The following is a 25,156-nucleotide window of genomic DNA, read 5'->3' as shown; positions in this document are numbered from 1 at the left end:
GAGCTGTACATTGATCTGCCACTTGCCTCCTTCTGGGAAAATTGGGGAAAGGGTCTCTTTTCAATTTTGTTAGACTGTCAGCTTTTGGGGGGAGGGAACACTTGTAAAAATCTAAAGCAGGTTAGATTTTTTTGCCCGTAGAACAAAGGTTTCGAGCCTCACATTTTCCTCTGTAAACCTCTGGGATTTGTTCAATGTGTCTGAAATTATATGGGTTTAGCTGCCTAAAGGGCAGATAATATAGTCCTCCCTTGTGACATGTTGGATTTTATAGCTGTGGAGCTAATCTGTTGCTCAGAGGCAGGTAGCCTCATTTGGGCATTAAGGTGAGCAGGGTCAAACTTCCATCTGTAGATACGAGGGGGTTGGGGAGAGATGATGTCTCTGCAGAAAAAGAATGTCCTCCCTTGATTAAGGGATCGACTCTTTTCACTTGACCTTGGCATTTCCAGTACAGTGCAGACCTTTCAGGACAGCATCTTTTTTGACAAGAAACTTTCTGTAGGTCAGTTTATACATTAAAAGCCTATTTCCAGACTTAAGTTGCTGCTGCTGAAATTCTCCAAGGACCATTTTTAATTTTGAGAAATTGCAAAGTAGCCTTCTAAGGAGGCCTGTTGCCGCCTCTCTCACAGGACAGGCGCAAGGAGTAATTTTACAAAAACAAAACCCAGGCCTTCTTTCAGCACTGTAGTTTCCCATGGCATGGTTTTTGTGCTTGCTGATAGAGAAGACAGTTTGAAAAGCGATCTATCTTAAAGATTTTCTTGGAAAGGTTTTCACATGGAGGCTGCCTGCTCATGGGTTTTTTTGTTCTGGTGGTTCCTTTTTAGTAATGGACAAAATTAAAAAAAAACAAAACAAAAAAACTCTAAATGATCTGCACCAACTAATTTTGCCAATGCCCTGGGAAAGCTGCCACTGAATACTGACCCCCTGGCAGCAGACCCCATACATCATGGGTAAAAGTCAAAAACCTAATCATCATCTCCTCAGGGGTCTCGTGGAGTGAAGCCATCGACGTTGAGATCTAGGGAGCAGAGAGTGGCTGTGTCCAGGGAGGCGTGCCTCTGCTTTTTCATTCATGCAACAAGTTTTTATCGAGGAGCATCGTGGAGTGGAAAGAACTCCACATTGGATATTTGGAAACCCGGGTTCCAGCTCTGCCACTTGAGAAGTTGGGTGATCTTTATCTGCAAACCTGGAAATGATGGTTCTTCCTAGAGGTCTGCTCTGTGGACCTCATGGCAATAGTGTGTGTGAAGGCACCTGCTGATGTGAAGCTGGGGCTGGGAACCGTTGATGGACGTGGTTGTTCTTAAATGGAGAAATATTCCTTGGAAGCTGGCTGGGCACAGAGCATTATGCTAGCTGGGTGTTTGGGGGATTTACAGGGAGGTATCGCAGCACAGCCCCTCAAGGAGTTTGCAACGTGCAGGCGGAGGTAAGGTTGCACAGGTAAAACAGTTAAGCAACAATGCCTGCTTGTTAGAAGACATATCGGGCTCTGGGAGCCATTTCACCAGGCACTTATAAGGCCCATTTAACATTATATGACAATACAGGCTTCCTAACAGCAAGGGCCTGGCACACGTCCAGGGTGCCCGCCTTGATGGTAGCTCTAACTCAGCTCTGCTGGGCTGGGCATAGTCACTGTGAACTTGGCAGACACACTAGCAGGTTGGTCAGACAGCTGGGGCCTGGAAGAGGGGTGGGTGAGGAGGGTCCTTCCAGCAGGGACAGAAGAAATACCAGAAGCACAGACTTGAGCTTGAACTCAAATTGGAGAAAGAGCAGCAGCCAGGACAGACGTGACTTCAGAAACTGAAGGGCTCTGTAGGGGTGAGGTGTTGACTGAAAATACAGAGCAGTGTTGTAAACAGTGGCTACAGCTGAAAGTGAAAGGGGAGGCCTTCTTTGTATGGACAATGCTAGGACAGCATTACGTAAGTTCATTTTTCATATTGGCATACATTCAAGAAACTTTTGGGGGAGGCTTCTATTCTATGAGGGGCCTTGGGTTAGGCTAAGCTGGGGATACAAGGTAAATAAGGCCTGCTCCAGGCCCTGAAGTTCTCGACTGATGATGCAGGCAGATACAAAAGGAGGTGGTATGATACGGGGGTTAGGGAGAGGCAGAGAGGTGTTAGAAAGCAGTGGGCTAGTGCCATGGTAGAGAGAGGAACAGGGCATTATGGGAGTACAGAGGAGGGCTGCCGAAGCCCATCTGGTGAGGTGAGGGAAGTTGGCTACTCCTCCCTTGGCCTTTTAAATGAACTGTCCACACACAGAGGCCAGTCCTGCAAGCAGAAACAGCCTCAGACATTAAGGGTAACCAAATCAGCAGTTCACCAGACATGTCTAATGCCCTTTGGTGGTACTGGACAAGGTAGCTGTTATATCTTAAGCACCTGAAAAGGGGGGTGGCTGTGAGTCTTGTACCTCTGCATATGGCCACACGTCTTATCTCATTTCTTTGGCCATCATGCCCGGAGTTCCTGTGGTTATTGGACATAAACATCTTGGTGGCTCTACTATAACTGCGTGCTGATTTGCAGTTATGTTTAGGCAAGGTTGGCATTTGCCCCTTAATCATGTCCATCATACCAGGAATGGCATGTTTTAGGATGATTTGAATGTGTACTTAGGCAATCGAGAATGTTTTAGGGATGAAATAATCACCTGTATTTGCAAATAATGTTGTTTGATTCTGTGCCCCGTGTGCAGTATAAGCCCTAGTGGGAAAACTGCGGCCTTGTTTTCTTCTGAGATTGAACATTTGGAGTAGAGGGAAATTGACCATTGGTGGATGGCTTTGAGTTGAACTTGGTAAGAATGAGCCCAAGGAAAAGCATGTTGAATCACTTCTGAGGGACTCTCCCTGGTGTGCTTAGTACTTCCTCCCCTTCCTCTCCACTGATACCTGTCTTAGCTGGCATCGTCGCCTGTGCTTATGCTTTTCCTGCCTGTCGTACTTGAGTCTGGTGGGGTGTGGGGGAGGGGAAGGAGATGGTTTTACACTTTCTAACTTGGTGCTATTTCTGGTTGCTGCTTGAAGAGTTCCTTCCTTGAGCTTAAGTGGATGAGCAGACAGGAAACTTGCAGAACTCTGGATGTTAGGTATTATGTGCAGTGGGATTTGTTTTGAATCTGCTTGAACCTGGTGTAAAAGTGTATTGGAAGTCAAAAACATATAAAGGGCGACAGTTTTGACTCAGCTAGATATTAACTATGTCACTTCCAGCATGTTATTAAATCACCCTGAACTTGAGTGTCTTCGTGCTTCATTTGGTTAATGGAGGGAAGTATCTTTGAGCACAAGGTCTAACATAGGAACAGTCAGTAAACACAAATAAATATGGGACAATCTATTTAGTGCCAGGGCACAGAACCTGGACGCCAACAAACATGCAACTCCAGAGCCCGAATGAAACCGAAATCTAAGCTACATGTGGTCAGTCCTCTGGCCCAGGGGTTACCAAAATATGGTGCACGGACCTCAAGGATGTGATGCAAAACCATCGTTTGGGGCTTGTGAGGAAAGTATTAGACCTGCTATTCATAGTTATTTATTTACTTTTAAGCTTTTTAAATGCAGAGACTTGAAAAAATATACAGAAGTAAAGAGAATAGCATAAGAATGCTCCTGTACCTCTCACGCAGCTTAAATAGCTATCAACTTGTGGTCACGCTAGTTTCAGATCTGCCTCTGCCTCCGCATGCTCTTCCCCTCCCCCGCAGATTATTTTGAAGCAAATTCCAGGTATCACAGAATTTCATCCATAACATTGTTATTGCATCCTTATTTAATTTCTATATTAATGTTTTATAATATGCATAATATATTGCTGCACTAGTGTATAGAATTTGCAATCCATAAATACAAATATTTTGGGGGATATATACTTATAATTTTTTTTAATGACTTATTTATTTATTTATTTATTTACAGCTGTGTTGGGTCTTCGTTTCTGTGCGAGGGCTTTCTCTAGTTGCGGCAGGTGGGGACCACTCTTCAGCGCGGTGCGCGGGCCTCTCACTATCGCAGCCTCTCTTGTTGCGGAGCACAGGCTCCAGACGCGCAGGCTCAGTAGTTGTGGCTCACGGGCCTAGTTGCTCCGCGGCATGTGGGATCCTCCCAGACCAGGGCTCGAACCCGTGTTCCCTGCATTGGCAGGCAGATTCTCAACCACTGCGCCACCAGGGAAGCCCTATAATTTTTTTTTATAATGATGTGCCTGAGCAAAATGATCACTGTGTCCCCTAGCCCTTTACACATAGCTAGAACCTTTGCCCAGCAGCCTCCTTTGCCTTCCAGATGTAACACCCAAGATTCTTTTGCATCTGACCCTCATTTTCATGCCTGGCTTTCCCCACGAGGCTGTGAGCGTCCATGTTTTCTCAGTGGCCAGCTTATAGTCTGAGCACATGTATTTGACTGATGCGCCACGGGCCCCGTCTTCTTACTCCTGCTTTCTCCCTCTTGCAGAGAAGGAAGGCAGGAGTGAGAAAGGAACAAGGCAAAATAAGCTGTGAGGGAGGGGGGGGAGGTTGAAGAGGAAAAGCTGATTATATATGTAATTATCTTCTGATGAGTCTGTCAGCAGATATTCCCTGGGTGCCTTGTTGCAGAATCAGAGGCTGGGAGAGTGCGGGGAAAGTGTAGGATACCCAGTACTTTCCCTCCAAGAGCTGTGTCTTACCAGAGAGGCTAAACCAACTTGAATGGGTCAAGGCAGTATAGAAAGAAATGCTAAAATATAGGATCAAGGTTACACCGGGGGTTGCTAACTCTGATGTTGCCAGGGGTCAGTTAGACAGAATGAGTGAGGCGGGCCAGGTGTAGGTCAGTAGGGAATGGTGTTGGCTGTTGTAAACAGGAGGGCACGTGTCAGGGCTGAAAGGAGGCAGCTGCTACTCAGCTCCTCCGATTGCTGCCCGGTGGCAATGAGGGTCCCGTGTTGCCACATGACTCACTTTTCAGGAGAAGCTGGGTATCTGGTTTTTAGATGAAATCTCTTGATTCTTACAATGTTGGCAAATAATTCACATTTAAAAAACAAAACAAACAAACAAAACATTGTGTGGGCCAAAGCAAACATGCCTGTAGGCTGGATCAGGCCAGAGGCCACCAATTTGCAGTGTCTGGATTACAATTATTCAGTGAGCTCCAGGAGATAAAATCAGTGCTTGTGTGTAAAGGTTATGGGGAAGCAAGTTTCTGTATGATAGAAAGGACAACTTTCTGCTAGAAGAGTTCTAAATTGGATTGCTTTAGGAGATGAGCTCCCTGTCATCCTAATTACTTAAACAAATGGTCATCGAATATTTATTTGGTGCCAGGCACTATGTTCGTTCTGAGGCAGCCATCGGTTAATTTCCAAGGCAGTGAATGGTATGAGAAAGGAGGTTCCGGATGCTTGGAGAAAGTATGTCAGAGATGTTAACCTATTTGGGGGTGCAGAGGGATTCTGGAAGGCTTTCCAGGAAAAGTAGAATGAATAGGAGTTGGTTAGTCAGAGAGTGCAGTTCCCAGAAGTCTCCTTTGTGATGACGCCTTCAAGGAGTGGAAAACTGGCCTTAAGATTTGGAGTTTAGAGAGCTGGAGGGAAGGAAGGGTGCAGGAAGAGGGCAGAGAAGTAGACAGAAGTCAGGTAGTGGGTCCTTGGATCCTTCATGTCCGTCAAGACACATGGCAGGTAACAGAGCACCCAGTTTATACCAGCTTGAACAAGGAAGTAAGTACTGCCTCATGCAATTGAACGGTCTGGGGGAGATCTTTGGGCAGGGCTAGATGAGGGCTCAGTGTGGCCGTACCCTCCTTCCCTCCATTCTCATAGGTTCCCCCCTTTGTTTCAACATGGCTGGCGGTAGCTTCTTAGTGTTTGAGTTGGGAACTAGCTGCTGCTTGTGCCTGAGTCTCTTGTCTTTGGAGGAGATGTGCTCTGGGGGGAGTGGGGGGAATAGGAACCTGGAGAAATGAGGAGCTTGGTGCCTAGAAAGCTCAGCTGCAGTGATTTAGGATTCAGGCACCATTAGCAGCCAGCACATCCCATGGCCTGCTCCGTACCTAGGTTCTGCCTCCCCCAGTACAGTTCCGGGAGGGCCTGCTTTGCGTTCTCCCTGCTTCTGGCCTGCACACAGGCTGGCTGGCCTCCCACTGTGGTCCTGTGGCCTGCCCTGAGGGGCTGTACAAATCCAGGCTCAGCAGGCCTGCCCTGGGCATGCCTTTTCTCCCTGACCTGTCAGATCCACGGATCACCGGGTGCCATGAGAACTGGGAAGAACCAGAGAGAAAGTCAGATCTACCTCTCTCATTTTACAGATGAGAAACAGAGGCCCACTGGAGAGTGGCTCTCTGGAGACTACACCAGTAGTACGTGTGGTAGACTTAGAACTCAGGTCTTGGTTTTAGGGTTCTTGCTTTTTGACCTTTTTCACAGTTCTACCCCATGGGAGCTCCATTTTCCTAGAGAAGATTGCCTTAAAATGGAAAGGAAACTTGACTTAAGAAACTTTACATTCCTCTTTTGAAAAAAACTGTTTGGCTTATTTCTTTTATGGTTGAGAACTTAAAGCTGATAGTCTAATTTGACAGCTAACTGGGTTTTGTTTTGTTTGTTTGTTTGTTTTAAAGCTACTTAAATACCTAGAAGTCAGTGAGCCACTGAAGAAATACAAAAATTCCGAGACTTAACACAATGTTAGATATTTTTAGATATTTTTTAAAAGAACAAATTTAAGTGGTCAATAGCTATTTATAATTGTGAACCTGTACCACCAAAGTAAATTTTTTAATTAAAAAGATAAAGCAGAAAAAGAAAACAAAACTTTAAGGGAGGAACAACTTTGGTTTTTGGTATTTATATAAAAGCTACAGAAGGAAATTCCACCTGTAATTTTCAGGCAGAGTGCTATTTTAGAATTGAATTTTGGGACCGCATATCTCTTCCCAGTTATTCGAAGTATGAAGTTCTTTCTTTTTGTGAAAATTGTAATAGTATCATTACTTTGGAGGGGTTGTTTATTTGATTTGATAATGAAACAAAATAAATGTCATTTGAATGCCTCTTTACCTTGCCCACTTTGTTCTGAATTCAAAAGAAGTTTTCCCCTACTTCAGATTTACATAGTCACATGATTTCTCAGTTAATTACAGTTAGAAAAGTTCCAACACCCAAATACCAGCGTGGGTCCACTGAAAAGTAGCTTCTGGTCCCTATATCCCTGGAAATAGTGTCCTTTATTGTCATTGTAGTATAGAAGCCAGTGGAGGAAATTCTTATCTGTTGTACATGATACCCTCCTGGTTCTGTTCCAACCATAACAGTTATTTTAAAGGCTCGGTCAAAGCCCAAGACTCCAGCACTTTTTTTTTTTTTTCTGGATTCCCCTTGGATATTTTTTTTTAATTTTATTGTTTGCATCGAGTATTTGAAAAGATACTTCGAGGCCCTGGTGGAAGGGCAGTGAAAATCGGCAAGCCAGTGAGAATGAACCTGAATTTTTAATTAGGCTTTGAGTTGTTTCTGCAAAGTGTGGAGACATCATTAGTGATGTAAGTCGTGTTGCATTAGCAGAGACTGACATTTCACTTCAAACGGGGAGAGTGCAGCTGTCCTGTGCAGATAAAAGTTGCCAAGTGCAGAATAGCAAGGTGGATTGGTAGATAATTAGCTGTCCCACATTACTGCAGTGTGGAAGAAGCCTGCCAGTCATGGGCAGGAAGGAGGAATTATTAGCGGGAGAAAATCCAAGTGTGTCATAAAGCACTTTGGAATCACTTCAGCTGTGGCAGAGCTGATAAGGAGTATGTTAAGGAAACAAGACAAACTGAGTCTAGTATATGATGGCCAGCTTTCTTTTTTTTTTTTTAAACAAATCTTAATTCAAAAGAGGAATAGCCAGAAGTTAATGATCCACGAATACTCTGAAGTACAGATTCATCAGTCTGCCCTGACTCTGCATATAAAATAATTAACCAGCTTAAAATAGTCTTCATAGTTCCATGTCACTTGAAAATAAAGTAAGGATTCTAAATAGGAAAAAAAAAAAAAAATCACAGGGAGACCATAAAGCCTTAACAATTACAGTTCTGTGTATAACCATGAAAAGATATTTGAAGAAGAAATTTTGAAGTCTGTCACCTCCCTGATATGTGTTACAGTATTTATAAATGGTTTGAGGATATTTTTATGTCCTTATGGGTGGTGCACGTTTTAAAAGTTTTGCTGTTATCTTCGCATTCATCTCTGGGAATGAGCGGTGTAGAAAGACCTGTTGGGTTTCTTATCAGACATTTGCTAATTCACATGAAACTTCATGGTATTTTTTTTGTCCACTGGATTGCACCCTGGGCCCCTATCAGGATCCTGGATGCCGTGTCCTAATTCCACCCATGTTTGTTGATTGGCTTTCTCCAAAGCCTGTGCTTCTCCTGGCAGCTCAGGGACAGGAGGTGCTAAAGTGCTCAAGGTGCTGCGTTCTGCTTGGATGGTGTCCTCTCTGAATGAGGGCTACGCTTGGCTGCTGTAGGAGAGCCAGATTTCTGCTTTTTGCTGCTTGTCTCCTCCCTCTCTCGGGAACTGTCTCTGGGTTGTTCCTGACCTTATGTGAACTGGGGATATTTGCCCCTTTTGTAGTCCTTGGGGGGGACTAGACTGTGTGCTGACTTGTGAACCTTTTCATTTGTTATGGGTTGATATCCCAGAGTTAGTGTAAATTCAGATGACCAAGGAGGCCTAGAAATTTTTATTTGCATCCATGTGTAATCAGTTAATAAATGTGGGCAAGAGTTGCAAACAGTAAAGCTTTGTACAGATGAGGACTATTAGAGTGTAAGCTGTCACAAGAAAGAGCCCAGATTTATTCATCTGTATAGTTCTGGTCTGTTAGCACAGTCTCTGGCACATGGCGAGGACTCAGAAAAGGTCTGGACTACTGAAATTGTGTGGTCATCTTTAGACAGTAGATTTTGTAACTTTCTAATACTCTTCTGAATTTAGCTTTTGCTGCTATGTTTGTTTCATAACCTAGTCTAGACTTAAGTGAAATGTCTTGAGCCTACACTTGCTACTAAAGATTTAAAATGTTTCAGATGAGTGACAGTGTCTAGCAGAGTAAGCACATTAAGACTCTAAGTATTAGTTGGTTCTGATGTCTAATTTCTTCATGTTAGAGAAAGCGTAGGTATGTATATCGGGGCCACTTAGGAATATAAAAAAATACAAAAATGTGTGTGTACTTGCAAATTATGTACTTAGAGCTACTTAATCCTAGAGGTTAAATTCATCAGTTAGTTCATTTAACGAATATTTATTGAGCACATACTATATGCCAGGTACTGTGCTTGGATTTGAGTTAGTGGTTAACACAAGAGAGACAGGATCTCTACTCTTACGGAGTGTACCACCTACTAGGGGAAATAGACATTAAAGAAGTAATCATATAAATAAACATAAGCGATACACTTTTTGAGTAATGTTATGAAGGAAACAAGGATTATTAGAAAGAACACCAGGGAGATCTTTAAAAAATATGTCAGATATGTTGCTTCTCTGCTTAAATCTCTCTAAAGGCTCCTGTCTGACTCAGAGTAAAATCCAAAATTACAGTGGTCTTCACAGCCAGTGTGATCTGGCCCCTGATATCTTTGTGGCCTTACTTTTTATCTCCCCTTCACCCACCCAGTTCCCGCCCCCCCTTCCCGACACACAATGTTCCTCTAATGCTCCAAGCACACACTTGCCCCAGAGCTTTTATACTTGCTCTTCCTTTTGTCTGGGAAGAGCAAAAAACGTTTTCCTGCCCATCTTCTTTAAAACAGTATCCTCCCTTGCCTCTCCTTGCTCTGCCTCCTTACCCCATTCATTTTGTTTGTCATGCCCCTTAACTTCCCACAGGTAAGCTTTGTATTATTCACTGCTGTTTTCTTATGGAATGCTGCTTGGCATTTAGAATTACTCAACAAATACTTAACTGGATAAGGTGAGTGGGAGTGACAACTCTGGACTGGATGGCATGGGAAGGAATCAGAGGAGGTGATTCAAAGGAGGAGCCAATCAGAGGAGAGGTGGGAGTGGGGCTAGCCAATCAGGGAGGGCAAGGGCTAGCATTGGAACAGAGGGAAGAGCCCGTGTAGAGGTCTTGAGGCCAAACTTTGGCATACTTAAAGAACTGAAAGAAAGCCAGGGGGCTGACTTATTAGCCTGCCAGCAGAAAGATGATGCAAATGAGGAATTTGAACCTTCTTTCTAATCAATGCAAGTGTAATTGTTTCCCTATAACTCTTTTGGTCATGCCTTTACTGGTAAGGACCCATTCAAAGGGTGAAGATGCACGATGAAAGACCCTGGATCTGTAGAGGTCTGGAGGTTGGAAAATCTGTCGCAGGTCATTTGTTTCTCTCTTGCAACAGAGGGAAGGAGAGAGGGAGGGGGAGAGGGGGTGGGAGACTATCGCTTCATGATAAATTTAAATGTGGCTTCATTGTTCTACACCTATAAATTTAAAAAAATACTCATACTTCCCATGTTATTCTTTTTCTTGGAAAGGGGGGAAGAACAACTAGAGCAAACTCTGAATACAGCAATGAAGTCCTGCAATAGTGACTTAGATGTACTTCCCCCCCATTGTATTGCATTCATTCAGATAGATAGATAGATAGATTTACACACAGTAAAATGTACTGTTTTTTCTCCCCGCAGATAACAATGATCACTTTTTAATGGGGCCTTTAAATTTTAGAACCAAATCTTTGTGAAGTGGGTCGAACATTTTCTCATTTTAATTTAAAAATTGTAAAATGTACATAACATAACATTTTTTATTTTCATCATTTTTAAGGGTGCAGCTGTGGCATTAAGTACATTCACATTGTTGTGTAGCCATTACCACCATCTATGTCCAGAACTTTTTTGTCTTCCCCAACTGAAACTCTGTACCCATTAAACAATAACTCCTCATTTCCCCCTCCCCCCAACCCCTGGCAACCACTATTTACTTTCTACCTCTATGAATTTGACTACTTTAGGTACCTTGTATATGTGGAATCAAACAATATTTGTCCTTTTGTGGCTTATTTCACTTACCATGTCTTCGGGGTTCATCCATGTTATGGCATGAATCAGAAGTTCCTTCCTTTTTACAAAACTGTAATTCAAAAAGACACACGCACCCCTATGTTCATAGCAGCACTATTCACAATAGCCAAGAAATGGAAACAACCTAGATGTCCATCAATAGATGAACGGATAAAGAAGATGTGATACACATATACAATGGAATACTATTTAGCCATAAAAGAGAATGAAATTATGCCATTTGCAGCAACATGGAGGGATCTAGAGATTATCATACCAAATGAAGTAAGTCAGAGAAAGACGAATATGATATCGATTATGTGTGGAATCTAAAATACGACACAAATGACCTTATATACAAACAGACTCACAGCCATAGAGAACAGACTTGTGGGGTTTTTCTTTATCCAATTCATATATGTGTGTATATATATATATATATATATATATATATATATATTCATATATACACATATATAACTGAATCACTTTGTACAGAAGAAATTGTGAATCCCTATACATCAATCAAATAAAAATAAAGAAATTCCTTTTTTAAGGCTGAATAATATTCTATTGTAAATATATATCATTATTTTGTTTGTCCATTTATCCATAGATGGTCCCTTGGGTTGCTTCCACCTTTTGGCTACTGTAAATAATGCTACTATGAACATGAGTGTATAGATACTTGTTTGAGTCACTGCTTTCAGTTCTTTTGGGTATATACCCAGAAGTGGAATTGCTATATCATATGATAATTCTATGTTTAATTTTTGACAGAGAGTCATACTGTTTTCCATAGTGGCTGCACCATTTTACATACTTACCAGCAATTCACAAGAATTCTCATTTCTTCCCATTCTTGCCAACATTTGTTTTTGTTTACAGTAGCCGCCCTAATGGGTGTGAAAATGTACTCTTTTTGGTGTAGAGTTCCATGAAATTTGGTAAATGCACATCATGTAACTCTCCCCACAATCCGAATACAGAAGTTTCATCACCCTTCAAAATTCTCTGTTGCTCTTTTTAGTCATTCCTTCCCCTCCCCCACTCCCCAACTTGCTTCGCCTGAAAACCATCTCCATCTCTAATTTGCTTTTTCCAGAGTGTCATATAAATGGAGGCATTACAGTATGCATTTTGAGTCTGGCTTTTAAAATTTAACATCATGCATTTGAAATTCATCCATGTTATGTATATGAGTAGCTTATTCCTTTTTATTGCTGAGTAGAATTCCACTGTGTGGATGTACCACAGTTCGTCTATCCATTAACCAATTGAAAAACATTTGGATTTTTTGAGGCCATAAATCTATAAATATTCTTACTGTAAACATTCCCATACAAGTTTTTGTTTGAACATAATTTTTCATATTTCTAGGGGTGGGATTACCACGTTAAGTGTATGTTAAACTTTGTTAGAAACTGCTAGTCTGTTTTCCAAAGGAGCTATGTCCTTATGTATTCCCACTAGCAAGGGATAAAAGTCCTGGTGGCTCCACAGCCTCACCGGAACTCGATTGGGTCAGTCATGTTAATGTGAGCCATGGTAAAATGTGTGAAGTGGTATCTCATGGTGGTCTTAAAGAACATGTCCCTAATGAGTAATGGTGCTGAGCATTTTTTCATGTGCCTATTTGCTATTAGTATATCTTTTCTGGTGCAATATCAAAACCTTTTCCCCACTTTTAAATTGGGTTATTTCCTTTTTTTTCATTATTTTTTTAAAAAAAATGATTTACTGATTTTTAAATTAAATGTGTAGATTTATACAATGATTATTACCATCTAGTTTTATAACATTTTCATTGCTCCTGAAAGTTCCTATGTGCCTGTTGTTGAGTTTTGAGAGATACTTAGAAAAAATATTCAGATGTACTTTTAATTTTCTTATGAGTGCCAAATTCTACAAGTTGTTTTTTTTTTTGAATTTTATTTATTTTTTTATGCAGCAGGTTCTTATTTAAATTATCTATTTTATACATATTAGTGTATACATGTCAATCCCAATCTCCCAATTCATCACACCACCACCACCACCCCCCGCCACTTTCCCCCCTTGGTGTCCATACGTTTGTTCTCTACATCTGTGTCTCTATCTCTGCCCTGCAAACTGGTTCATCTGTACCATTCTTCTAGGTTCCACATATATGCATTAATATACGATATTTGTTTTTCTCTTTCTGACTTACTTCACTCTGTATGACGGTCTCTAAATCCATCCATGTCTCTACAAATGACCCAATTTCATTCCTTTTTATGGCTGAGTAATATTTCATTGTATCTATGTACCACATCTTCTTTATCCATTCATCTGTCGATGGACACTTAGTGTTGGAAGATTTTTAATCACAGTTTCAATTTCATTACTTGTGATTGGTCTGTTCATATTTTCTATGTCTTCCTGGTTTAGTCTTGGAAGGCTATACCTTTCTAAGAATGTGTCCATTTCTTCCAGGTTGTCCATTTTATTGGCATAGAGTTGCTTTTAGTAGTCTCTTATGATTCTTTGTATTTCTGTGATGTCCATTATAATTTCTCCTTTTTCATTTCTAATTTTATTGATTTGAGTCCTCTCCCTCTTTTTCTTGATGAGTCTGGCTAAAGGTTTATCAATTTTGTTTATCTTCTCAAAGAACCAGCTTTTAGTTTTATTGATCTTTGCTATTGTTTTCTTTGTTTCTATTTCATTTATTTCTGCTCTGATCTTTATGATTTCTTTCCTTCTACTAACTTTTGGTTTTGTTTGTTCTTCTTCTCTAGTTCCTTTAGGTGTAAGGTTAGATTGTTTATTTGAGATTTTTCTTGTTTCTTGAGGTAGGCTTGTATGGCTATAATCTTCCCTCTTAGAACTGCTTTTGCTGCATCCCATAGGTTTTGGATTGTCGTGTTTTCGTTGTCATTTGTCTCTAGGTATTTTTTGATTTCCTCTTTGATTTTTTCAGTGATCTCTTAGTTATTTAGTAACGTACTGTTTAGCCTCCATTTGTTTGTGATTTTTACGTTTTTTTTCCCTGTAATTGATTTCTAATCTCATAGCGTTGTGGTTGGAAAGATGCTTGATATGATTTCAGTTTTCTTAAATTTACTGAGGCTTGATTTGTGACCCAAGATGTGATCAATCCTGGAGAATGTTCTGTGTGCACTTGAGAAGAAAGTGTAATCTGTTGTTTTTGGATGGAATGTCCTATAAATATCAATTAAGTCTATCTGGTCTATTGTGTCATTTAAAGCTTGTGTTTCCTTATTAATTTTCTGTCTGGATGATCTGTCCATTGGTATAAGTGAGGTGTTAAAGTCCCCCACTATTATTGTGTTACTGTAGATCTCCTCTTTTATAGGTGTTAGCAGTTGCCGTATGTATTGATATAAATTGCTTTTTTAAGTGACATTGTTTTCACAAGAAATTTGCTTTCACAGCTTAAAGAATAATGGTGCCCAGGATTAGAAAGAATCAAGTATAATCTAGGATAGATAAAAATCTTTAAAAGAGAATTCAGGAATTTTCAGTTCTTGTTTTCAGCAAGAAATAAAGCATTATATAAGAGCTTTGGTTAATGTGTCCTGAGTAGAGTTGTAGATTTAATCAGTCAATCTTAGTAACTATTGACTGACCTCCTGTACTCCTGTACACCTCAGCACTGTTCTAGGTGTGGGGTACAATGATAAACAGAACTCAGTCCCTGCCTTTGGGAGGCTTGCCTTCTGGGAGAGTGAGATAAATATTTAAGCATGCAAAAGTTAAATCAAAATGACACTAGACCCTGATCAGTTCTGTGAAAGAGTTAAATTAGGCTACTGTGCCATTTAAAGGAAGCCTCCTGGGGGAGCTGAGACTTAAATGGGCTTGGGGAGGTAGATCTGGGAGGAGCTGGGAGAAGGAGTAGGAAGCACAGGGCCTGAGAGGAGAATGGGTTGGTGTGTTTGAGAGGCTGAAAGGAGGCACTGAAGGAGGGTGGGAGTGGAGGAGGAGGAGAGAGGATAGTTACAGTGGGAACCAAAGAGTTTGGATTTTATTCTGGCTGAAATGGGAAGCCATTGGAGGATTTTAGGCAGAGAGTGACGTGACTGTGATTGAATTTTGCTTTAGAAATAGCCCTCTGGCTATTGGGTACCTTGGTTGTATGTGGTGGGGATGGGGAAAGGCAGCAATGGAGGCAGGGAGACCATTAAAGTAATGAAGCTATGTGTTCTTCATGGACAGGTAGGTATTGGCACATTTACCTTTGTGATTTCATTTAAATATGATGAAACTGTGTTATTTAATGCTTTACATCAACAAAGGCCCACTGGACCAAGGCTGTGATTTGAAAGAAAGTAGGACAGCTGCCATAGAAGAACAATTCAAGAAAATAAGACTTTTCAATATAGAATATATGAGACAACAGTGGTAATCTCTTTCCTATGTACAGATACTCTACTAAGTGATTGATCATCAAAGGCAGTTGAGATCTTAGCTTACCAGCTATGTAACTTTTGATAAGTCCTTTTTCCCTCTTCAGAGCCTCAGTTTTCTCACTTTATAAATAGAAAAATAATACCTGCCTCAACCCTGGGCTGTTGTAAGGGTGGCCATGTGTGTATGTCATAGACCCCTCATTATCATCGTCTGTGGTTCTGTTAGGATGTTTTGAACTGCAAGTAACAACCCATCCCAACAACCCATGAAACTGCCTTAAAGGATAAAGAGTTTGTTGACTTAAGTAACTGAAAGATTTATATATAATGTGAACTTTCAGGTACTTTTTGATTAGAGGAAGGCTCCATTTGTCCACCCTCACCCCAATATCCCCCTGGCTCTATCACCCTCTAGGAGTTAGCTAACCTTCAGTCTGGCTTTGCCTGTAGTAAAATAAGTTCAGTGATCCCAGGTCTCTCTGGGGACATCAGACTCTTCAGAAGAGGACAACACCTCCCCTCTCTCGTAGGAAGCCTTGGCTTCATTCTGATTGGACCTTACTGTGGTTAGTGGAATGCAAGAGGATGGGATGACATTCGTTTGTACCAATCAGTTCCTGTTCCTAGAGCGGGGCATGGGATTGATTCCACCCACGTCTCATGACAGCTACATAATTGAGTGATTTGGACAGCAAGAAGGTAACACAAATATTCACTACAGTTATCTCTGTCATCATTCCAGTGACAGTAGAATATGGGAATGATTTTCTTTATTTTGGCTGGTGTCTTATTTATGCTGGACTCCATCCTCCGGCCCCCCCTTAAAAATTATTTACTGATCACTTACATGAAAAATAGGTATGGTGTCATGTCAGTATGATGATCTGGGACTGCTTAATCTATTTGGTTAATAGAAGAGTCCAAATCAATTAGTTTAGAAGGCAATTCTAATAATTTCTATATTAGAATATAATTTTAGATTTATGTGAGGTGATTATGGTTTGGAATTACCCATGCTGGTGGAGTTTACATTTTATGAAGACTACCAATACATCTTAATATGATTTATAGACAGAATCATGTTTCTAAGCACCCGGTGGCAGATACTTTATAATTTGTGTTTTGCAAATTTTGGTTTTTTGACCAATCTCCATGTGCTCTTCCCTAATTTTTCTTGTTTGACTGTGTCTGTTCCACAGTGATGTTTAGAAAAGTCATGAAGAGAATTGCTACTTTAGGGTTTGGTAATTAAACAGCCTGCATTTAGTTCATTTAGTTATTGAAATGAAATAATAGTTAATATATTTTCAAGTGAATATAAATACAAAGTTTATTGAATTTTAATAAATAAATTTTGAGAGATTTATAGTTTGAACATAAATACAAAGTATTGGATTTTTAATAAATGATTTTTGAGAGATTTATAGTTATGAGAACAATTACCATCTATTTTGGACAGAGTTATCGAGAATCCATTGTTCAGGGAATCTCATTTTGACTTGGTAAAATATTATCAAGGAGGTAAATTATGAAAAGTATCCTTTTTTAGTTTACCCTCCAAAAATCTGTCTTCTGTTTGAGTTGATTCAGGAGTTATAGGACTTGAATGTAACACAGTGAACTTCTGTTGACTTTTCATTTAGCATGTTCATATATTATTGAAGTAAAGATTTGTGGTGCCAGTCCCAAAATATCTGACGTTGAATCAAGAGATGGAAAGCCTGCTAACATAACCGCCATTGTTCCTCCATCCATTCTTTTAATCCACTTAGAATGTGCATACAATCTATCAAGCAGTATGGCTTATTCAGTAATTTTAGGTACCTTCCATTTCATTAGAATTTCATTTTTATACATTGGTTCTCTTTGTTATGAGACTAAGATCAAAACTGTATAGACATTGGACTGTTTCTTCTTTTTTTTTATAATGGAGAGAGTCTTTTTTTTTTTAATTATATTTATTTTTTGGCTGCGTTGGGTCTTTGTTGCTGTGCGGTCTTTCTCTAGTAGTGGTGAGCGGGGGCTACTCTTCGTTGTGGTGTGCGGTCTTCTCATTGCGGTGGCCTCTCTTGTTGCGGAGCACGGGCTCTAGGCGTGTGGGCTTCAATAGTTGCAGCACATGGGCTCAGTAGTTGCGGCATGCGGGCCCTAGAGCACGTGGGCTTCAGTAGTTGTTGTACGTGGGCTCAGTAGTTGTGGCGCACGGGCCTAGTTGCTCCGCAGCATGTGGGATCTTCCCGGGCCAGTGATCAACCCCGTGTCCCCTGCATTGGCCACAGGGAAGTCCCGGGACTGTTTCTCCTTAGTTTTCTCATCAGATTAGGATTCTATAGATGCTTTTTTCCCTCAAAACATTCATATCACTACATAACACCTTTTCAACTTAAGAAATGATTCTTGCAGCTAAATAATTTAACCAGGAAAATTAAGTAAACGATGAAATAAGTAATCCTTCATTTCACTATATTTAATGTCTACTACTAGTTAGGCATTCTTGTAGATGTTGAAGACAGGAGTCAACAAAATACAATCCTGCTTGCGTAAAGCAGACATTCTACTGGGGTGATTAGTAAGCAGGCTGGGAACAGCGGGGAGACAAGGGTCAGTTCAGGGAAACTATGTGAATGCAATGGTCAAGACTTCTGCCTGGTGGATGGGGATGGGTCACGTGGCCAAGAGGAATTGTCTGAGGGATTAAGTCCTTTCAGGCTAGTCTCTCCCAAGCCGCATTTCTTATTTATGGCGTTTTTAGAAGACTCACAAGTGGCCTGTAAACAATTACTGTGCTTTACTCTTCCTCTGTGTGTTTCCTATAAACCCTTCCCTTGGATTTTTCTTTTTTCAACTCAGCTGCCTGGGATTTACCTCATTCTCCAATCTCCTAGCACTGTCTTGACAGGAAAGGGAATGCTTACCTTCTTGTAGGCTTTGTGAATGTGCTTCAAACTAAAAGTGATTTTTAAGTAGCAGAGGTGCTCCCAAAGGTGGCAAGAGATGTGAATAGTTCCAGCGATCCTGTTTACAAACAGTCTGGCTTCCAAAGCTCATTTTGAAGCCTGTTGTTTAGAACAACATTCACCCAGAGGGATTATAAAAGCAGACCTAGTTCCCAGGCCAACTCACAAAAGCCTGTTTGGAGAAACTGGGATTTTAATCCAAGCTTTCTCACTGCCCTTCTGAGCCTCAAGCTCCTCACTGTAAAAATTGGGGGTACGTTCATAATTGTTGTAGGATTATAAGAGAATATCTGGCACAATGCCTGATGCCAGAGGTCTCACAAAGTCTTAGCTTTTCTTTAGGAAGGAAGATGTTGATGTGTCTTCAGAATTTCATGCTCCACCCCTCACTTCTAGATTTTTTGAGCAGCAGTGAGGGTCGTGGGTGTGTGTGGAGATGAGAAATGAGTAGGATAAATCGTCTGTGTTAGTAAGGGCAGGGAAGAGGAAAGTGTTAGAATATGATTAGCTACTATTTATTGAACGTTTACTGTGCACTACGTACTGTGCCAAGCACAGGTTAAGTTTTGGCTGTTTTTATTTAACTCCGACATAGCCCAGTGGATCAAGGTTTGTTGCCAAAATGTCTGTTCTTAATAGCTTTAGCCAAAGTGAGTGGTTCTTCAGGTACAAATGGCTCTACTCAGCCTCTGCCCACTTCTATATATTTTTTTCCATTTAGCCCCTATCTATAGATCAAGAATAACTATTTGGGGACATTTTTGTCTGTCACCAAGCTGTTTCAGCAAAAAGGAAGATGCTTTTCAAATTCCCAAAGGGCAGAACAGCCTTCTCTCTGGTACCGCAGGCCTGACTGGGCCTGGTTTCCTCTTGAAATGTCTCCCTGTGATGTTGTAACTTAAAAGATGGAGGGCCGTTTGATCCAAGCCCAGGATTTGTTGGCTACAGGGTTTTTGTTAATAGAAAACACTCACACACCTCTAGGGGGGAGAAATTAAAGCACATACTTCTTCCTCTTTGACCTTCGAACCCTTGCCATTTACATCAAACACTCGCAAGGAGGGAAGGCTAAATTAATAATCTGTGATAGCTCCCTCTCTAACAAGGCTCACTTTAAACTTGGCATTTTCTCCTCAAACTGATGAGTTTCCATCCTCTCAGAAGATGTATGTGCCCTTAAGACATCTGAGGGGCGGCAGTGCACTTTGTGGGAAGTACAGTGCTTTGCTAACACTGTGTTCTCCATTCGGCGAGTTTCAAAAATACTCTGTCTTTCAAGAACAATTACAAAGTGGTTGCACAAAGACTGAGTGACTTGGCTTCTGAGCCTCAATTTCTTTGTCTGTAAAATGGGGAGTACTAGCTACCTCAAAGGACTGTGGTGAACATCAAATAAAAGCATGTACATCGGAGTGTTTTGTATTGTGCTTTTCAGATTTAATCTCTTATACTCGGGGTGTCCACAAATGGTAATGGGAATATAGGTGCAGAGTAATATTTTCTCTTTTGTTTATTTAAAAAACTTAAAAAAAAATGAAGTATAATTGATTTACAGTGTTTTAGGTGTATAGCAAAGTGATTCAGTTATACACACACACACACACACATATATATATTCTTTTTCAGATTCTTTTCCATTATAGGTTATTACGAGATATTGAATGTATTTCCCTGCGCTATACAGTAGGTCCTTGTTTATTTTATATATAGTAGTGTGTATCTGTTGATCCCATATTCCCAGTTTATCCCTCCCCCCAGTATTTTTTCTTTTAAAATGTAGGATCGAGAGCTCCTGCCCATTAATTTTCAGTAAACCTTCAACCCTTTGAGGTCCTTATGTAAAAGTAAAAGATGAAATCTAGAAAACTTTGCTTAGAGATCTTTAAAACAGTAAATAATCAAACTTATAGTCCGTAGAGGCCAGTGTGATATGACTATAATGCTAATAATGCCTTAAATTTATTACCCTGCTTCAGGGCTTGGGCAGGGCTTGCTTTCAAATGGTCCAGACTATAAATGTGCAGTCCATGAATGTCAAAATCCTCTATACAGAACCCAAAGCAGTGGGAAATGAGGTTCCTTTCTTCAAAGACTGCCCCCTCTTTTAAAAGAAATTATTAATAAAAATGAACGGTGAGACACTAGCTTTGTTGTATTGAAATCATATATTCTCTTTGATTTCGTTAAAAGATGTTTCCTTAGTGTTCTTGCTTGACTAAAAGTGGTTTGAAACTCCAGAACTCTCATATTTCTCCATGAGTTTAAAAAGAGTGGGACAGTTTTTTTAGAAGTTCAAGATAAAAAATGAAAAATTTTTTCATCTGGGTAGGATTTTTCACTTGGGAGAAAGAGGAGGGTTGAAGAAGATATTCTATAGCTGCAGTATAAACAGCCTGTATTGGGGGGATTTTTTTTTTTTTTTTTCTTTTGGGCCGTGCTCTACGGCCTGTGGGATCTTAGTTCCCCGACCAGGGATCGAACCCACGTCCCCTTAATTGGAAGTGTGGAGTCTTAACCACTGGACCGCCAGGGAAGTCCCTGAGGGGATGTTTTATCTTTAGTGAAAGCCACTGGAAATCTTTGTTGCTTGAGGAGTAAGGGCATTTTTATAACTTGAGAAACATGTAGGGAAGGATAACCTTTATTCTGATAGCATGGAGTTGGGTTCTCCATTATTTTCTTAGAACAGGCTTTAGACCAGCGACTCTGGCCTCCATGTCCCCTTTCCCAGCCTTTATCCATGGGTCCATACGAGGCCTCTAGACAACACCAAGTGGACCCTGGCTGCAGGTCCCCTCAGGCTCATCTCACAGGAAGGAGTTTTCCTGCTCATCGCAGGAAGTAACTTTCCCCTGTCTGAAATCCTTCTCACACAGGAATAGTAGGCTTCCTTTTATGGAGTACTCACTGTTTCTTTAGGGTTAACAGGAGTGTAGAAGACAGCACTCTGCTGGGACTTTCAGGGTGTGCCGTGCAGTTTTCTGCTGGAACGAATACCATCCTCAGTGCATGTTTTGTTAGCCATGTGCAAGGCTGATGAGTCATGGAAGGCATGGGGTGAAGAGAACGCTGGGTTTATCCTTGGGGACTCAGCTCTGGCATTGCCTTCTCTAGAAAGTGGTCTGTTTTCTTACAATTATATTTGGGTTGAGTACTGCCCCGATGTGACCCCTTCAAACTCTGTACTTGCCCTTGGGTGCTACACATGTGTAGGAACTAAGTCTGTTCTCCCTGAATCCTCAATACCTTGCATAGTGCCCAGAATAAGAGTAGGCCTTCAGTAAAAGCTGAATGAATGGGGGCTGATAATTATGTGTCAATGTCAGTTCATTTTTGTAACAAATGCACCACTCTGGTGGGGAATGTTGATAATGGGGGAGGCTGTGCATGTGTGGGGCAGGGGGTATATGAGCAATCTCTGTACCTCCCACTCAATGTTGCTGTGAACCTTAAACTTAAAAAAAAAAAAGTCTATTAAGAAAATAAGAACACCTGTATCTGAGTGGTAAGAAAATGACCATGTTCATTTTTGTGACAGCTAACATATATTGAGTGCTACTGTGTGCCAGGCATTGGGCCAAGTGCTTTTTACATGTATTACTTCATTGAATTCTCACGTTAAATCTTGTGTTTTTCCAACTTTGCAAAATTTCTACAATAAATATATTACTTCTCAAAAAAAAAAGAAAAAAGCTGAATGAATGAATTTGGAAGTAAAGACCCAGGGCTCCACCTTAATCTCTCTGGGTCTGTTTCTTTATAACATGGGAGTAAATAATACTTCACAGAGCTGTTAGGTCAAATGAGCTGTCTCTAAAATCTCTTTGTGAATTATTAAATAATTAACATATTATAGAAGTTCTTTCTTGTGGGAAAGATTTGTTTTATCTTTTTATATATCTAGATAAATAAAAGGACATTCCACTTATTACTACGGGTGGACTTGTTCTTTGTGTAACAATTTCATTCTCCTCCAAGAAGAAGTAATTATGAAGAAATAATGAGGTGAAAAACTTAATCATTCATTAAGCCAGTGATGGCCCATGAGTGGTTTAATAACTTAAATATATAGCTGGACACCTCACTTATAATGTTATATATTCTGTGAAAATGTATCATAAGTTTTATAGGAACATTACTTATTACATTTATACTTGCTACTTCCAAAGATGTGTGGAGCACTTTGAAGAGTACAGATTACTGGAATCGTTATACCTGTCTTCTGACTTATACATAGGGAGGAATACTTTGAACGTGTTACGGCCCACAGCTGGAAAATAGGAGAATGCAAGTGTAAGAACGGCATTGTGTGGATGCCAGCCAGCTCGACCCTGGAGCTGCAGCAGCCTTGTTGGGTGGTTTTGTCTATACCTTCTTTTCCCCTGGGAATTACCGAGGGGGAGGCCCCCCCCCCCCACTAACTTTAAGTATTCCCTTCTCTCTGACACACACACCTTTTCTCCTCCCTGCAGTGGGTTTAAACACATTTTGTGGGTGCTAATTTCGTGAGCTTGTGGTCCTCATAATCTCCTTACAGAAGTGTATGCATAGTAAGAGGCCGTATTTAATAGACTCGGCTGCCTCTGTGAAAGAATGCTTTGTGGAAGAGAGCCTTTGTGTATTTCTCCATCTCTCAGTGGTTCCTGGGGCACTTCCCAAGTCTCCCTGACTCCCAGTGGTGGGGCTGGAAAGGACCTACTCCAGAATAATGGGAGAGAGGGTTGGAGTGGGGGGAGGGAGGAGGCTGAGTGATGGAATGCAGAGACCCTTGGTCTCGGCACTCCAGAGCTGAGCATCTTAACATTTTCTCTTCTTCTTACCCCCAGCTGGGGATTTTGCATTTTCAATGAGGGCCCCAGTATCCTGAGCTCTAGTGAAAGTGGATCACTTTAAGCCTGCTACAATGGTAGCTTCTTATCCTCTTAGTTAATGCTTTAGATAACTTTTCTTTTAGACCAGGTAGGGGTTTGTGAAGTGGCGCTGTAGTTCTGACTTTGCCTGGGAAGACACATGAAATTTTCTCAACTTTTCCAACTATCTTTCTTTCCCTGCTTTCTCTTCATTGAAGGGCATTTTTACATTCATGTTTGTGGACAAGTCAAGCTATATTAGTGACATATCATGAGCAGTTGTCACAGAGACGATTTACGTATAAAGGATAGCAGTTTCGAGTTCCCAAACAACAACATCCCAAAGCTTTTTTGGACAAAGGATTTACACTTTCTTTATTCTTTCCATTTATTTTGTAAGCTCAACTCTAGAATTCAACCAAGTGGAAGCTGCTTTTATTCACTCCTTGTTACCTACCAGTAAAACCACAGGGATTGTGCCTGGTATTTTTTTCCTTTCCTAGCAACTTAAGGAACTGTATCTCCTAAGGATGACATTTTATTGGTAAGTATGACTTACAATAGTGCACGTTTTAAGGGCACCTTTTATATGCCAGGTATTATACTAAGAGTTCTATTATAGAACTCTATTATAGTTCTATTATAAAATAGAGTTCTGTTTTGAATGTAGACAGTTACTTCAGAAAGAGTAAACTGACTTGTCCAAGTTTTGAAAGTCACTAAGTGGAAGAGGTTAGATTCAAAACCATCTCAGCTTCTGCCTGAGACTTAAGTTAATCGCAATTAATTGATTCAGCATTTAATGAATGCCTTAATATTTGCTGTCTGCATAGATCTTGTTTCTATAGAATATGAGAGTGGGTTACTGGAGAAATTGGCATTACTGTAGCTCAGTCGACAGGAAATGTTGAACAGATCCAGCGGTTGAAGACATATTTGTTTAGTTCATTCCTCTGTCTCAAGTAGGCATGTATGGGAACCCCCCCCCCCCACCGCCGGCTGCCACCCATTGCTGGAGAGAATAGAATATATATAGAAATAATTTGAAAACTGGAAATGGATGCAAATGTAAAGTGTTATTGTCATCATCATTAGGAAAAAGAGAAAAGGAAAGGTAACTTGAGAACACAATGCCAAATTCTAGTCTCAGACATAGTATACAGTGTCTATCCTGTATTCTGGAATTCCTTCCTAATGTGTTAGGAAAAGTTCTCTTGTGTAATCTTAAATTTATTTCTTCTTGGCCTTCTCTGTTGTCACTATACATAGTCTCTTCATATACTTGAAAGACTGTTAAGTTCTCTATTATCTTCCAAGTGATTACCATACAAAAGGGTGTGTCCTGTGCACTTGATCTCTAGGACCTGGACTGAGGTTGGTAGAAGGACTTTGTCCCTCAGTTGTTGACTGGGAGAGAGATGGAAAGATACCCTTGGACAGAAAGAGGCAATAGTTTCCATTTTATTTGACTCAGACATAAGACAATTAGCTTTTTTTTTGGGTGGGGGACCCATTTTGAACCTAAGTTGCTGTAAGTTTGCAAAGGTCCCCTAACACCGATGTCCTCAGTTTTCTTCATCTTGGCTTAGTTTTCTTTCCCTTCTTTTTCCATAAGCTTATTGCTGAGTCTCCATCATCTCCATTTCTTCCTAGGTTTTTCTTTCATGAGGAAATAGAACAAAAGTTGGAATACCTAAACAAATTTTAAAAGAAAAAAACATGCATAGACTTCTCTCCCTCTTTGTTGGCTGAGACCTTGGGAGCTGTATTTTAGTTTTACTATAAAGTACTTGAATAGCTTTGAGTGTACTGCCAAAGGCAAGAGGGCACTTAATACCTTTGCATTTTATAATGGTTTGTTTGCCAACCTG

General features: G+C 40.6%; 1 protein-coding gene and 1 long non-coding RNA gene across 5 annotated transcripts in view; one reads left to right on the top strand and one right to left on the bottom strand.

Annotated features, from left to right (window-relative positions):
* The window catches only part of CACHD1 (cache domain containing 1), a 234,350-nt gene that overhangs the window by 3,637 nt on the left and 205,557 nt on the right, over positions 1-25,156 (top strand). The window lies entirely within an intron of this gene.
* The window catches only part of LOC309657130, a 260,854-nt gene that overhangs the window by 167,593 nt on the left and 68,105 nt on the right, over positions 1-25,156 (bottom strand). The window lies entirely within an intron of this gene.

This window comes from Balaenoptera physalus (genome assembly GCF_965194825.1).
Source record: "Balaenoptera physalus genome assembly, chromosome: 1".
Lineage (NCBI taxonomy): Eukaryota > Metazoa > Chordata > Mammalia > Artiodactyla > Balaenopteridae > Balaenoptera > Balaenoptera physalus.
The sequence above is the reverse complement of the archived record's forward strand: the minus strand, read 5'-3'. Positions and strand labels throughout refer to the sequence as shown.